At 39.3% G+C, this 17,652-nt stretch overlaps 1 long non-coding RNA gene across 1 annotated transcript; it reads left to right on the forward strand.

Annotated features, from left to right (window-relative positions):
• The first annotated feature begins 10,068 nt into the window (after positions 1-10,068).
• LOC138351332 (uncharacterized) lies at positions 10,069-14,069 on the forward strand. Its single transcript, XR_011222433.1, has 2 exons — positions 10,069-10,205; positions 13,654-14,069. It is a non-coding gene; the product is annotated as an uncharacterized lncRNA (long non-coding RNA).
• The last annotated feature ends 3,583 nt before the right edge of the window (positions 14,070-17,652 follow it).

Consider the following 17,652-nt stretch of genomic DNA (forward strand, 5'->3'; position numbering starts at 1 on the left):
TCTGGTATGTACAAGACGCCTTAATCCACTTGACCATCACGACCGGACAAAATGAGGTGATAGCCGAGGCTATTTGAACCACCCCACCGCCGGCACTCGGATAGTTATCTTGGGCATAGCATTTTACCAAATCACCTCATTCTTTGGGGCAACACGTGAGGAACACAAATGCGAACAAGCCTGAATGGTCCCCAGGACATATGCAACTGAAAACTCACACCCCAGAAGTGACTCGAACCCATACTCCCAGAAGCAACGCATCTGGTATGTACAAGACGCCTTAATCCACTTGACCATCACGACCGGACAAAATGAGGTGATAGCCGAGGCTATTTGAACCACCCCACCGCCGGCACTCGGATAGTTATCTTGGGCATAGCATTTTACCAAATCACCTCATTCTTTGGGGCAACACGTGAGGAATGGGTTATGGGTTCGAGTCACTTCTGGGGTGTGAGTTTTCAGTTGCATATGTCCTGGGGACCATTCAGGCTTGTTCGCATTTGTGTTCCTCACGTGTTGCCCCAAAGAATGAGGTGATTTGGTAAAATGCTATGCCCAAGATAACTATCCGAGTGCCGGCGGTGGGGTGGTTCAAATAGCCTCGGCTATCACCTCATTTTGTCCGGTCGTGATGGTCAAGTGGATTAAGGCGTCTTGTACATACCAGATGCGTTGCTTCTGGGAGTATGGGTTCGAGTCACTTCTGGGGTGTGAGTTTTCAGTTGCATATGTCCTGGGGACCATTCAGGCTTGTTCGCATTTGTGTTCCTCACGTGTTGCCCCAAAGAATGAGGTGATTTGGTAAAATGCTATGCCCAAGATAACTATCCGAGTGCCGGCGGTGGGGTGGTTCAAATAGCCTCGGCTATCACCTCATTTTGTCCGGTCGTGATGGTCAAGTGGATTAAGGCGTCTTGTACATACCAGATGCGTTGCTTCTGGGAGTATGGGTTCGAGTCACTTCTGGGGTGTGAGTTTTCAGTTGCATATGTCCTGGGGACCATTCAGGCTTGTTCGCATTTGTGTTCCTCACGTGTTGCCCCAAAGAATGAGGTGATTTGGTAAAATGCTATGCCCAAGATAACTATCCGAGTGCCGGCGGTGGGGTGGTTCAAATAGCCTCGGCTATCACCTCATTTTGTCCGGTCGTGATGGTCAAGTGGATTAAGGCGTCTTGTACATACCAGATGCGTTGCTTCTGGGAGTATGGGTTCGAGTCACTTCTGGGGTGTGAGTTTTCAGTTGCATATGTCCTGGGGACCATTCAGGCTTGTTCGCATTTGTGTTCCTCACGTGTTGCCCCAAAGAATGAGGTGATTTGGTAAAATGCTATGCCCAAGATAACTATCCGAGTGCCGGCGGTGGGGTGGTTCAAATAGCCTCGGCTATCACCTCATTTTGTCCGGTCGTGATGGTCAAGTGGATTAAGGCGTATATATATATATATATATATATATATATATATATATATATATATATATATATATATATATATATATATATATATATATATATTAGTATATTTTGGTAGCAGTCTTTCCTGTAGACATATATTATTAAATATGACCGAAAAAGTAAGATTAATAATTCTAACACGAATTTTCTCAATCTTTCGTACATTTCTTTTCACTGTTGGAGGTAAATCAAAAATCAATTCTCCAAAATTCATTTTTATTTCTAGTCTGACGCGACACGAGCGCGTTTCGTAAAACTTATTACATTTTCAAAGACTTTAGTTTACAAATACACAACTGAATAGAACTTACGCATCTCCGATTTTGTTTATATCTAAATTTTGGTGAGGTGGCATTAATAGGGTATTAATTTCATCAACACAAGACAGAACACGAAACAATGGGTATTGAATAGAAGTGATTGTAGAAAGCCTATTGGTCCATATTTCTTGATGCTTCTATATTGGAGCGGAGTCTTGAGGTGGGTAGAATATAGTTGTGCATTAATTGGCTGTTGATTGCTGGTGTTGACTTCTTGATGTGTAGTGCCTCGCAAACGTCAAGCCGCCTGCTATCGCTGTATCTATCGATGATTTCTGTGTTGTTTACTAGGATTTCTCTGGCGATGTTTTGGTTGTGGGAAGAGATTATATGTTTCTTAATGGAGCCCTGTTGCTTATGCATCGTTAAACGCCTAGAAAGAGATGTTGTTGTCTTGCCTATATACTGGGTTTTTTGGAGCTTACAGTCCCCAAGAGGGCATTTGAACATAGGAATGTGCCTAAATGCCAACAGCGACTGCCCAGACAGGTACAAGAGGAGTGTTGTTAACGCATATGTCGACCGTGCTCTCAGCCACAGCTCAGAATGGAAGCAAGTCGACGAAGAACTCTGTAGGGTAAGGCAGGTCCTAGTCAACAACGGCTTCTCCAATGGTTTCGTCGAAGACATCATAAGAAGGAAAGTGAAACGCCATGCAACCTCTGAAGAGACAACTAACACAACACCTATACCCCCTATTAGACTATTTTACAGGAACTTCTTTTCCACAGCTCATAAAACGGAGGAAAGGGTCCTGAAAGATATTGTTAATAGAAACGTTATCCCTACAGACAAAAATCAGAGGATACAACTGACGATTTACTATAAAACCAGAAAAACGGCCAGCCTACTCATGAGAAACTCTCCAGACACAAAGCAGAACGCTTTAAAAGAGACAAACGTCGTCTATGCCTTCAAATGCCCTCTTGGGGACTGTAAGCTCCAAAAAACCCAGTATATAGGCAAGACAACAACATCTCTTTCTAGGCGTTTAACGATGCATAAGCAACAGGGCTCCATTAAGGAACATATAATCTCTTCCCACAACCAAAACATCGCCAGAGAAATCTTAGTAAACAACACAGAAATCATCAATAGATACAGCGATAGCAGGCGGCTTGACGTTTGCGAGGCACTACACATTAAGAAGTCAACACCAGCAATCAACAGCCAATTAATGCACAACTATATTCTACCCACCTCAAGACTCCGCTCCAATATAGAAGCATCAAGAAATATGGACCAATAGGCTTTCTACAATCACTTCTATTCAATACCCATCGTTTCGTGTTCTGTCTTGTGTTGATGAATTTAATACTCTATTAAATACCACCTCACTCCATCCACCTCACTCAAATGTAGATATAAACAAATCGGAGATGTGTAAGTTCTATTCAGTTGTGTATGTGTTAACTAAAGTCTTTGAAAATGTAATAAGTTTTACGAAACGCGCTCAAGTGTCGCGTCAGACTAGAAATAAAAATGAATTTTGGAGAATTGATTTTTGAATTACCACCAACAGTGAAAAGAAATGTACGAAAGATTGAGAAAATTCGTGTTAGAATTATTAATCTTACTTTTTCGGTCATATTTAATAATATATATATATATATATATATATATATATATATATATATATATATATATATATATATATATATATATATATATATATATATATGTCGTACCTAGTAGCCAGAACTCACTTCTCAGCCTACTATTCAAGGCCCGATTTGCCTAATAAGCCAAGTTTTCCTGAATTAATATATTTACTATAATTTTTTTCTTATGAAATGATAAAGCAACCCTTTTCTCTATGTATGAGGTCAATTTTTTTTTAATGGAGTTAAAATTAACGTAGATATATGACCGAACCTAACCAACCCTACCTAACCTAACCTATATTTATAGGTAAGGTTAGGTTAGGTAGCCAAAAAAAGCTAGGTTAGGTTAGGTTAGGTAGGTTAGGTAGACGAAAAAACATTAATTCATGAAAACTTGGCTTATTAGGCAAATCGGGCCTTGAATAGTAGGCTGAGAAGTGCGTTCTGGCTATTAGGTACGACATATATATATATATATATATATATATATATATATATATATATATATATATATATATATATATATATATATATATATATATATATATATATATATATTGGTGTATACTGGCAGCAGGTTTTCTTTCAAACATGTTTCATTGAATATGACCGCATATTCTGTATTTATTATTTTCTGGTTTAGGGCTTCTATCCCTCTAACTATTTTCTTAGCATCAGGGCTTAATTGAAATAGGAGTTCTCCAAAACTCATTTTCGTACTTTTAAGGTGAAGAAAAGAAGTGATTTACTATAGAGTGTATTACACTTATTTGTATAATTTGCACGACGTTTCGAACCTCCGTGGTTCATTCTCAAGTGAACAGATCTTACAATACTAGTTGATTTTATACCCGCATTAGGTCAGGTGATAATACAATGAAGGTGAAAACATGGGGGGATACATAAGGGATAAACATAGGGGCTGCAGAAGGCTTATTGGCCCATACGAGGCATCTCCTATCTAAACACAAAGATTAATCCAGTGTAATTGGCCTGTTATGTTGGACATTGTCTTCTGTGTTGGCATCGAGTAAGTAAGGACAAGACAAGAACATATCGATGCCAACACAGAAGACAATGTCTTCTGTGTTATATATATATATATATATATATATATATATATATATATATATATATATATATATATATATATATATATATATATATATATATGTCGTACCTAGTAGCCAGAACTCACTTCTCAGCCTACTATGCAAGGCCCGATTTGCCTAATAAGCCAAATTTTCATGAAATAATGTTTTTTCGTCTACCTAACCTACCTAACCTAACCTAACCTAGCTTTTTTTGGCTACCTAACCTAACCTTACCTATATATATAGGTTAGGTTAGGTTAGGTAGGGTTGGTTAGGTTCGGTCATATATCTACGTTAATTTTAACTCCAATAAAAAAAAATTGACCTCATACATAGTGAAAAGGGTAGCTTTATCATTTCATAAGAAAAAAATTATAGTAAATATATTAATTCAGGAAAACTTGGCTTATTAGGCAAATCGGGCCTTGAATAGTAGGCTGAGAAGTGAGTTCTGGCTACTAGGTACGACATATATATATATATATATATATATACATATATATATATATATATATATATATATATATATATATATATATATATATATATATATATACATATATATATATATATATATATATATATATATATATATATATATATATATATATATATATATACCATTGATATAATATACATCTTGTCTCAGATTCTTTATTTTAAAAGACATGACGTATCGAATATTTCTCGTATTCACAATCAGATCTAAACAAAAAAAAAGTCACAATAATATATCAAATTACCCTTATTCGGCACTATTCAATTTTCTGTAGGAAGTCGATTGAGGAAACAGCATTGTTATCCTCAAGTAGACTTAAGATTTATTTTCGTCAATACAAATACCATAGGTTCCATTTTAAATTTCAAGATAAAGTGCCTACCCCCTCCCCCTCTCCCCCTTGCGCTCTAGTATCATATATATGTATAATTGTTCCAGTTGTAATGCTGGGTACATCGGGAGTTCCATTCGGAACTTTAAGATTAGGATTCTTGAGCACCGGGGAGTATCAGTTAGGACTGGATTACCATTATCCAAACCAGCATTCTCGGAGATTAGAAATCGTTGTCATTAGTTGAATCATTCTCTGCTGGAATCCGATTTTAAAATTCTGTACACTTGTATGAATTACCAGTTGGATTTGAGAATAATGGGATGCTTATATATCAGGGAGCTGCGGCCACCGTTAAATATCAATCTTTCGGCTGTTCAATTGTACACTGTATAATGCACAGTGAGCCTTGTCTTTTGATTTATAGTTCATGCTGGCCTCTTTTTTTTTTTAAGTAAAAAAAAATTCTTTAGTTTACCATGATTTGTCTTTTTTACTTATTTCAAATGTTGATATTGTATATTGTTTTAGTTCTTTAATTAAGACGTACAATACATTTTCTGGTGTTTAATTTTGTTTGATATTTATATTTTTATAAGGCTTTGGCTAGTATTTTACAATTGTTTTCTATTTTGTTTTATATAAATTTTTTGTAAGTGTGAAGTCATTATTATAAAAGTTGTACTAGCATTGATTATCCAAGTGATAATTGATAGTTCCCCTTCGTTTGATCTCTTCACGTAAGTTTAGCAGTGTGGTTTGTTTTATTAGTTATTTTTTATTATTGTATTTCTTGAATTAGCTTTTTTTCTCTGTGACAGTTATAAAGTTTTACTGTATTTGGTTTGATCACTTTATGTAAGCTTAAGTGTTTTGCCATAATTAGTGTCGTTTGATATCTCTTTTTCTTGAGTCTTTTAATCCAGTCTACCCGGTAGTAGAGATTCAATATTGTTTCTTATCTCCAGTAGATTTAAGACAGTTGAGTTTTGCTGGGTTCCCAGCCATATAGGTGTCTCGTTACATGAGCGTGCGGACGCTGCCGCTAAGGAAGCTATCCGCACTTATCCCATCTCCCGTAAAGATATTCCTTATTACGACTTTTACCCAGTTATTCATTCCTCCATCCTTGACAGTTGGCTGGGTTGTTGGTCTTCTGTTATTGGTAACAAACTGCGAACTCTTAAGAGTAGTGTGTCCCCGTGGCCTTCCTCCTACCACCGTTACTGGCGGTGGGAAATGATAATTTGCCTCTCCTTCAATGGCGGCTTCAACTTGCGATTGATGCAGTCATCTTGGGCCACCAATCATGGCTTCAAGTTCTCTGCAACTGAGACTTGCGCTATTACTTTTCTTGGAAGCATGTCGTTCTTCGTTCCTCTTTGTCACTTTATGGTCATCCCCTTGTGTACAAAGATTCCGCGAAATTTTTGTGGTTAATCTTTGACATTTGTTTGTCTTGGTCGCCCCATATCCCTTACCTCCGAGTTGAATGCTCTAAGGCCCTTAACCAACTTAAGGTTTTGTCTCATACATCTTGGGGAGCAGATCGATGTATGCTCCTCTCTTTGTATTCCTCTCTCGTGCTGTCTAAACTCCATTATGATTGCCTTGCTTACTCTTCTGTTTCTCCTTCTACTCTTCGCCGTCTTGATCCTTTGCATCATACTGGGTTGCGCCTCAGCTCTGGTGCTTTTCGTTCAACTCCTACCCTCAGCTTGTACGCTGACACTGGCTTCCTGTCTCTCCAGGACCGCCGAGATCGCTACTGTCTTTGCTACCTTGTCCTTACAACACCCTTACTCTCGCCTGTGTCGTGTTTAGACTTTTCCCCTCCTCCTGTAGTTCCTGTTCCCCATTCACCATCTCCCTCTTTCTGTTCGGTTGTATCGCCTGCAACATTCTCTTTCGGTTAGTATTACTAATATTTCTCCTCGTGTTGTTCCGTCCTTAACCCGTGGAAGGTCCCCCTTCCTCAATATTGCAAATCCCTGACCCACATCACTAAAGCTTTTTCCCCTCCTACAGCTCTGAAACGCCTTTTCTTTGAACACTTTTCTTCACATTCCTGCTCCATTTCCATCTTTATCGATGGGTGTAAGTCTGCAGGCGGTGTAGGCTAGTCTCTTGTTTTTCCTGACCACACCTGTGTGTCGCCTGCCTCTGGAGACTAGCATCTTCACGGCACAACTTTATGCTATTTTCTATGCTCTTCGTCTCCTGCTCTCTCGCTGTCAATCCTCCTTTGTGGTTGTAGTTGACTTTTTTTTTTTTGAGATATATACAAGAGTTGTTACATTCTTGTAGAGCCACTAGTACGCGTAGCGTTTCGGGCTGGTCCCTGGAATACGATCCCCTGCCGCGAAGAATCGTTTTTTTCATCCAAGTACACATTTTACTGTTGCGTTAAACAGAGGCTACAGTTAAGGAATTGCGCCCAGTAAATCCTCCCCGGTCAGAATACGAACCCATGACATAGCGCTCGCGGAACGCCAGGCGAGTGTCTTACCACTACACCACGGTGTAGTGGTGACGTGGTGTAGTGGTGAATGTAGTGGTGGTGTAGTTGACTCTCGCAGTCAACGAGACTGGATCTCACTCTCGTAGATCCAGTCTATCCGGTGGTAGTCGAGATTCAACACTGGCTGTTTCCTATCTCCAGTAGATTTAAGACAGTTGAGTTTTGCTGGGTTCCCAGCCATATTGGTCTCTCTTTGAATGAGCGTGCAGACGCTGCCGCTATGGAAGCTAGCAGCACTTGCCCCATGTCCCATACAGGTTATTCCGACTTTTACCCAGTTATTCATTCCTCCATCCTTGCCCATTGGCAGGGTTGTTGGTCTAATGTTACTGGTAACAAACTGCATACTCTTAAGAGTAGTGTGTCTCTGGCGTTCCTACCACCATAACCGGCGGTGGGAAACGGCTCTGGCAAGGTTGTGTATTGTCCATACGCTCTTAACTCATGGACACTTAATGGAGCGCTGTCCTGCTCCTTATTGTCCTAGCTGCATTGCCCCTCTTACAGTTTTGGTGAGTCGGATACTTTTGGTATCGTTCGCCTTATGTGTTTCTGTTCTCATATTGACATCCTCAGTAATATTTAGCGCCCTCTGATTATCCCGCACATTTGGTGGTGCTACATAGCCTTACCGGCTTGGTGCCTTCTTTGATAATTACTTACTTGGGAAGGATATTGGTTTGGGCAATAAATGTGTTATGTTAGTGGACCAAGATCGTGTGTGAAGTTGCAAGAGATGCTGAAGCGGTAATTCCATTCCCATTGCACAGGTGTTAAACACTCGTGACGCAAGAATCTTGTACAAGTTGACAATCTGTGAAGCTTGTTTTGTGCTTGTTAGAAATACATTTATTTCCATAAATGATGATATTATGGGAGTATGTATAAAGAAATGCCGAGACTCAAATTCCAGCAGAGGGCCCAAATACTGCATAATCGTTTTAAACGAATATATTACGATTGAATGAGATTGATGTTCGGAGATGTGAAGGAACGCTGAGGGTATGGCGAGCAAAAGAGGAAATAGTGAAATAATAAAAGGAAATAGTGAAATAATAAGAGGAAATACATAAACACACATACACATACACATGCACACACATATACACACACACACACTCCGCTGGAAGACAGAAGAGTTAGGGGGGGACATGATCACCACATTCAAGATTCTGAAGGGAATTGATAGGGTAGATAAAGACAGGCTATTTAACACAAGGGGCACACGCACAAGGGGACACAGGTGGAAACACAGGTAGACACAGGTAGAAAGAACTTTTTTAGTGTCAGAGTGGTTGACAAATGGAATGCATTAGGCAGTGATGTGGTGGAGGCTGACTCCATACACAGTTTCAAGTGTAGATATGATAAAGAGCCCATTAGGCTCAGGAATCTGTACACCTGTTGATTGACGGTTGAGAGGCGGGACCAAAGAGCCAGAGCTCAACCCCCGCAAACACAACTAGGTGAGTACACACACAGTGTGTAGCTGGTAAGGTGCTCCAGTGGATAAGGGAGTACCTAAGCAATAGGAAGGATTGGGCTACAGGAAGGATTGGGCTACAGGAAGGATTGGGCTACAGGAAAGATTGGGCAACAGGAAGGATTGGGCTACAGGAAGGATTGGTCTAGAGGAAGGATTGGGCTACAGGAAAGATTGGGCTACAGGAAAGATTGGGCAACAGGAAGGATTGGGCTACAGGAAGGATTGGTCTAGAGGAAGGATTGGGCTACAGGAAGGATTGGGCTACAGGAAGGATTGGGCTACAGGAAGGATTGGGGTACAGGCAGGATTGGGCTACATCTCCAAATGTATATTTGCCAGATAATTTGGCACTAAAAACAAAACTCATATATTATTGTTTAGACTAAATCCGCTACTCATTACTTTCCTGAAGTTGTCGTATATACACTACAAAATCTGCGTGTAAATCACCACAATTAACACGTGATGAAAAATGTGACAGTGTCAGACCACGAAGGAAGAATTGAAACAAGACTTTCCTTAAGTACTTTCGTATTTAATAATACATCTTCAGAAGGGTGTTTAAATTCTTCCTTCGAGGTCTGACATTGTCACTACAGAACATGAATGTATTTAAACGTTGCAATGAATAATGAGCAATCATTATATGGATGGCGTAATAACAGGGGGAGCATTAGCGCCTCTTGTGGTCAGATGCTTAACTGTATTAGAGGTTGACAGTTTAGATATTATAGTGAAGTAAGGGTGAGTGGCGCGTCTGTCTGGGAGTCCCGCTTCTTAACGTGTGGCTCATTTGTCGACCAGCCGCCGCCTGGCAAGGGTCACGTCGATTACCAGTTAGCCCAATAAATGTGTGTTGCAGATCAATCATAATATAGAAAGGATTGTACGGGTGTGTACTTCATGTTGTTATTCGTTATTATTTTGTATATTTTATGTATTTAGACAAAATATAGAGGTGATTGTCAGGTGGCAGCCATAGGTGTACCCGCTAGTTAAGTCATTAAGGCGCTTGTGGTGGCCTTAATAGCCATGCCAGTAGTTAGCCAGCAATCTTAAGGTTATCTTGAGATGATTTCGGCTTAGCGTTCCCGCGGCCCGGTCCTCGACCAGGCCTTTTTCTTACACATCCCCAGGAAGCAGCCCGAAGCAGCTGTCTAACTTCCAGGTACTTATTTACTGATAGGTGAACAGGGTCATCAGGGTGAAAGAAAGTGCCCATTTGTTTCAGCCTCCACCGGGGATCGAACCCGGAACCTCAGGATTACGAATCCGAAGCGCTGTCCACTCGGCTGTCAGGCCCCTTAAAACAACCCAAAGAGAAATCTTCGACATATTTTCATGAAAATCTGAATGAAACGAGAAATTTTGGCCACAGATTGTGTGAAGATGGTAGGGGGGGATCGAGGGGGTGCAGGTTAGTACGATGAGCATGATTCAGAATGATGGGAGGAGAAGCTCGTATGATGAATTGACCTAAGGGCCACCATCTACAGTGGCCTCGAAGGGGACAGGACGGCGGCGCCTTGTCAAAGGTCTGCCTTCCTACTTCCCCCCCCCTTATTTTATTGAGGATTTGTCTTGTGTATATTGTGAACAAAAGGAATGACTCGTGTTATGATCTCAGCCTACAGGAGAAACGAGTCTCCCCCTTGAGAGTTATTCAACAAGCCTGACCTAACTAGGAGGTCGGAGATATACTGACATGAAGATTCATATATAGAAATAATTAGGAAAATTCGCTGAGCAGTTTAAAATAATGGACAGTGAAGAAGAAAACAGATAAATGACCGGTTAGGAGATGTAGATACTTTGCGGGAGGCGTGATGCTAGCTTCTGGAGGGCTTTGACCTCACTTGAGCCACAGACATCGCAGGGGAAAGCCGCACTCCGTTGAGCTCCCGTCAGAAAGGGACCACTAGTGATATATCTCCAAGAGAAGAGAAGTGTGCAGACGTGCCAACTGTAGAATCGAGCTGGGAACGTTGTGATCTCAAGTCCTGGTCGACGAGGAGTGTTTATTAAACCGCCCAGAGGCATTATTGTGGGCCGTGGCAGCGCCCTGACCAAGCTTCGTCAGAGGGAGGAGCGCCCTCGACCAGATAATCTGTGGTTTGTCCTTAGGGAAGAAGTTGCTGAGAACTTCGAAGCCAGCACAGAGGAAGTAGTTGATGAGACTCCAAGGTAGTGGAGCAGAGGACCTCGAGCTGTGAGGAGAAGCAGTGAAGAGGAGTGTCACGTGCTTCTGTAGAGGTGGTGAAGCACCATAGTTGCTCGAGGGAACTTCATGGTGTAGCAGCCAAGAGAGCTGTGGAGGAACCTAGCAGAAGGGTGAAGCACCGTAGTTGCGCAAGGAAACTTCATGGTAGCAGCCTGGAGAAGCTGCAGAGGATCCTGGTAGTTAAGCCCCGAAGAACCTGAAGAGATCAGGGTAGTGAACTTCCAGATGTGGAAAGGAAGTTCTGGTGGAATACTTGTAGGGAGTTGATAGTGTTTGGTTGTCATTAGCGTGCAAGACGCAGTGAGAGGTGAGTGATTGTTTGCATTCTTATGTCAAGGAGTGTTTTATACTGAAGTTTAGAGTTACAATCGTAGGCTGGATTACCTACAGATCTAGGTAATCCAGTGGTGTTCTAGGAGTGATAGTGATCGATTGATCATTGTTGTGTACCAAGGACTAGTTATACCGATATATATATATATATATATATATATATATATATATGTTATTGCATGCAATGCTGATTTTCCTTGTACATGTGTATAGATATATTCTCTCGCTGATTAGTCCAACATTGTAGTATAAGACTTGATCTATTTGAGGAGGTTGATAGTATCAGGTGGTGAACCAGGAGACAGGATACCACTTGATAAGCTGATGATAGAGTTCTGATGGTGTTGGAGTGCAACCTGATTGTAATAGTATAGAGTATAGGATTCATTATTATTATGTGTGTATGTACTCTGTCCAGTAAATGTATTCCATTTTGCTGGTGTTTGCCCTTATCCTAGTGAGGCTTCCCAGGAGGTAGTTAAGAAGGAGAGAGAGAAAGAATCAAGAACCACTGCTGTGGACAGGGTAGAAGGTAATACTAGTAAGTCAAAGGGGATTGAGGAGATCATATCACCTAAGGAGAGAGTGGGGAGTCACAGCAGCTCGAGTGGGTGTGTGCACGTGACAACGAGGCTAAGTATTGGAGCCGCATCCCCTAAACGTGTGACGTTGAGCCCCTCTCCAAGAGCCAGAAGCGCCAGGGGTGATCTGGTAAAGTATAGACACACTACCGAGGTGTGGGTTGGGTTGTCTAGAAGGAAGGATCAGCAACGACGACAACACAACCAACACACAATCTATAATACTCTGCATTTACGACTTGAGTGGTTAAGCGGGTTCATGGGTTAATAACCCAATGGGGGGAACAACACATCTATTTTCTGTGTTACATTGTGGCTTGTTGAGCTTGAAGCTGTTGTCCAGCCTGTCTGTGTCAAATATGGCATTTTAGAGAAGTGGTCTGTATTAATAGCCTCCAATTTGGTCAGTATTATAATTTTTTTTTTTAATTTGTAATACTGACCAAGTTGGAGGTTATAAACACAAAGCACTTCTCTAAAATACATTACAAAGTATAAAGCAATGCATTAAAATAGTATTACAAAGGCCTCGGCTGTTATTTATATAACTACAAGTTACATTGGGTTTCTGAGAGTACACGGCATGATGTGTTTACATTCTTGTAAAGCCACTAGTACGCATATCGCTTTGGGCAGGGCCTTAATCCAACAGATAATATTAAGTAGGTAATTTCTAACAAAATTTATAGGGTAATCTATCAAAATCTATAACAATTTAAACATTTATAGTGTTAGTCCTTCAAAGATTCGTGGTAGTGACAGTTGAACAAGTTCTGGCATGATTGTTGTTGCTGTCTTGAAGTTTCTCCAAAGCGGAAAATCATTGATGTGTTTTTGAAGTGAAGTTTCCATATTAGGACACAGTAGGCCAGATGGGACCACAACAGAGACTCGTACAGTTGAATATTCAATGTTGTTCGTTTAAGTCAAAGATTCGTTTAACTATTCTTAAGGATTGTTTTCATATTAACTGTGAGTCCCAGATGTTTAATGGGTGGTACATCATAACTCCTAGGTAATATTGACTTAAATTTACCATAGAGCCACCATTTCTCCATAGTGCCCTCCACGGCAACAGGAAGCCGGCGGCTTGTCAAAGGTTCCCCTACGGTTCCTGAGGAGTTTGTCTATCTGTATTTTGAGCGCGCAAACTGTTGCATTATGACATTAATCGATCATTCATAGATTTTATTTCTTTTTTTCAGGCCTTGGGAAAGAAGAAAGGTAAAGAGGAAGTCAGTAAGAAGGAAGAAGAGAAGGAGGTTTCTGATAAAACCAAGGATCAAGATAAGGATGATGATGATGCCATGTCTGTTGACTAAGTGGTGTCCATGGATATGTTTGCCTTCAATTTTATATATTGTTTTACCATTGGATACTTATGCATAGATTTGTAAAAGGACCTATGACCTCACTGTGGAATTGTATGTCAAAGGTATTCCTTTAATATTTATCAGTTAGGAGATAGTGATATGTGCCATTATTACAGGAGTGTACTGTCAGCATCACATTTTCATTATTGTATTAGTTGAATTGTAATGTAAAAGTTGGGATTTTTTAATGTAGTTTTGATAAGTCTGAAACAGCAGACTAATAGAACTCATTAAATAATATACGCAAACATAGTAGTGTTAATAACCTTTAGTAATGTTCAACAGTTGTGTGCACAGTAATAAGTGTATGGTTTGTTACTTGGGAGTTACGACCAAGATTGTAATACATAGTTTTATGCTTTGTATATGTACATGGACTGTAGGCATTCATTTGTAGTGAAATCTCGTGGCATATGGTTCAGTACATATTTTGTACAATACATAAAAAAAAAAAAATACTACAATAAAATATTCGATTATATCTAGATCATTATATATATTTGAGATGCATATCCAGATTATATAATATATGTAGGTAATCTATAATAATTTTAGGATACGTTGGATATTTATTATATGTATATAGTTCGGGTAATTAATCTAAATGAATAATTATCCTAGCTCTATACCTACGTGTGTGTAATATTATTATATATAATATAAATAAATGAAAACTCGGACCATCATGACTGGACAGAAGGAAGTGATAGCCGAAGCTATTTGAAGCACTTCCCCCTGCCGGCACTCAGATGGTAAGCTTGGGCATAGAATTTTATGTAATCGCCTCATTCTTTGGGGGCACACAAATGGTAACAAGCCTGAATGGTCCCCAGGACTATATGCAACTGAAAACTCGGTTGCATATAGTCGTGGGGCGAGGTAACATGTCGTGGTCTGACATTGGGAAGAGGGTCCTGGCTGGACACTACCTCGTGACTGTTCCTGGACGTACTCTGGCATGGGTCGGTGGGTGGACTTGAGATGTGAGCACCAAGCGTCTCGCAGGTTGTTGCATATTTTGCTATCTGAAGAGAACAGAACTGAAGCAAAGTGGCAGAAGTTAGGTACAGCTAACGTACAAATCCCCCTATCAAAATTATTTAGTATTATAGAATATTAAATGACATTGAATAATCGTAACGCAAAAATGTCGAATATTGACTAATAGTTAATATTATTGCATAATAGAAAATATTGAATAATGGATATTATTGACTAATAGAGTAAATAATAATCAATATTTATGAATAATATTAATATTGAATAATATAATAATCGATATTATTGAAGAATATAAATATTGAACAATATTAGTCAATACTAACAGTAGCTGGCAACGCGTTGCTGAGCCAGAGCCGCCTTCCTTGTTCCCACCATTTCCCCCTCACCGTGTCCTGGGCCTCCCAACCATTCCCCACTCCCTCGTCCGATGCGTTCCCAAATGGTGTGATGTTCCCATCATAAAATTTGGAACATGACGCAATCTGATGTTCCCATAAGTGAAATATAAGAATTGCAGTTAAAAAAAGGAATGAAAAGATGAATTATAATCATGAAATGATTGGTATGGTAAACAACACGGCTCAATTCCAATGCAATTCACAGAAAATAATGAAATTGAAATGCAAATAAATCCGAATGTATGTAAAATCCAATTATTGCAAATCAGAAACATTGAAATGGAATTGTAACATTTAGTAGAGCATGTGTGTAGCTTTGACATGCAAAAGATGGAGTTTTGAAGAAAATCATAGTTTTACCTGTCACAGGTGTGGCATCTATATAGTAGGTATATAAAAAAGACGCGGCTACTCAAAGGCAAGGATGTGTCAAAATTTCAAGCCAATTGGTAAAGAACTTTAATTGATTATCGGTTATGCACAAACAAACATTTTCATTTATATAGATTGAAGAATGTTAATAAATAATGAAGAAAATATTAGGATTTATAGTAGGATTTGTAATAGTATTTTAAGGTAATTTCTAGTATAATTTTTAGGGGATTTTTAGTTAGATTCCTAGTTGAATTGTAGTAGGAACGAAAATAGTTTTTCTAGTATGATTTTTTGTAGGATTGCTCAAATGATTTATAGGGATTTGTAGTAGGATTTATAGGTGATTTATATTATGATTCCTAATAGTATTTCTAGTAGGAATTTTAGGGGATTTTTAGTAGGATTTGCATTGGATTCTCAGTAGGATTAGTAGTAAAATTTAAGTGTTTTTGAGTATGATTTTAGGGGAATCGTAGTAGGATTTGTAGGAGTTTCTATTAGGATTTGCATGGGAATTTCTAGTAGGATTTCTTTGGGAATTTATAGTCGGAATTCTTTGGGAATGTTTAGTTGGATTTCTAGGGGAATTTGTAATAGGATTTTTAGGGGAATTTCCAGTAGAAAATCTTTCACTGTACTTGTATGTACAAATCAGTACAATAGTTTGTATTATACTCTGTATTGTATTTGACTTTCCTGTAATGTATTGTAGTGTACTGGTCTGCACTATGCTGTACTATACTATAGTGTTCTGTAATGTACTGCACCCTGTACTGAAATGTACTGTATTGTATCCTGTACTGTAGCCTTTGGTGCACTGTCCTATACTGTATTGTACTTTACTCTAGTGAACGGTACTGTAATGTATTGTAGGGTAGTGTACTATAATGTTGTGTACTTCAATGTATTGTACCCTGTACTTTACGGTACTGTATCTAACCTTACCTAGCATACCCTAGCCTAGTCCAGTGTAGCGTAGCTTGCTTAGCTTAACATAGCATAATATAGCGTCATTCTCTAAAAAAGGACTCACAAGAGTTCAAATGATGAAAGTGTAACGCACAAGATCTATATTATTGAAAATGACTGATGACTTTGCATGTGTAAAACACTATTTGATTGCATGTTAAATAATCGTTATTACTAGTGGCAATGTGCATGTAAGGCTTAAATCGCGTATATAAATATACATTGGTGTTGTTTAGAGAGGAAACTGAACCGGTTGAAAGGTAATATGCAATAACAATGGTCGTTAGTGATGGTAGCGCGTACTAGTGGCTTTACACGATTGTAAATACTATGTATTTTCACAAAGCCAATGTACCTCCTTGTATATAAATAAATAAATACTAGCGTCAGTTGCCAAACAGCCATTGCAGGAATCTCGTCCCTCCCCATCTCACGTTTAATTTGTGATTATTACGCGTTGTTAGGTTCAAGAAACAGTTATTTAAGTAGGAAATTTTTTAATGGTGATGCCGTTGGTAGATTTGAAAGGGAAGTAACGAAGTGTGAGTGTACGGTAGTGTCCTATAGTGTACCGTACTGGTCTGTAGTGCATTTTGGTGTACTGCACTGTACCGTACTGTATTATACTGTACTGCACTGCATTATACTGTTTTATTGTGTAGCATATTGTAGTGTACTGTACGGTACTGAACTTGTGCGTAGTATTCAGTACTGTACTTGAGTGCCCTGTACGGTTGTGTAGGGTACTGTACTGTACATTGTAGTGTAGTGTACGGTAATGTACCTTGTAGTGTACTCCACTTTAGTGTAGTGTACTATACGGTACTGTACTGTTCTGTATTGTACTGTAGAGTACTGTGCCCTTCGGTGTTCTGTATCATACAGTACTGTAGTGTAATGTAATGTATAGTATTGTACTGTCTTGTACGGTAGGGAACTGTACTGTACAGTACTGTAATGTATCGTAGCGTACGGTACTGTACTGTACTTAGAGCTTGAATAAGTATGAATATTATTGAATCAATGTAATAATATTTATTTAGTACTAATTAATCGAAAGTCATCATTTGTGAGTGTAAAGTCAAAC

Source organism: Procambarus clarkii, chromosome 49, assembly GCF_040958095.1.
Source record: "Procambarus clarkii isolate CNS0578487 chromosome 49, FALCON_Pclarkii_2.0, whole genome shotgun sequence".
Classification (NCBI taxonomy): domain Eukaryota; kingdom Metazoa; phylum Arthropoda; class Malacostraca; order Decapoda; family Cambaridae; genus Procambarus; species Procambarus clarkii.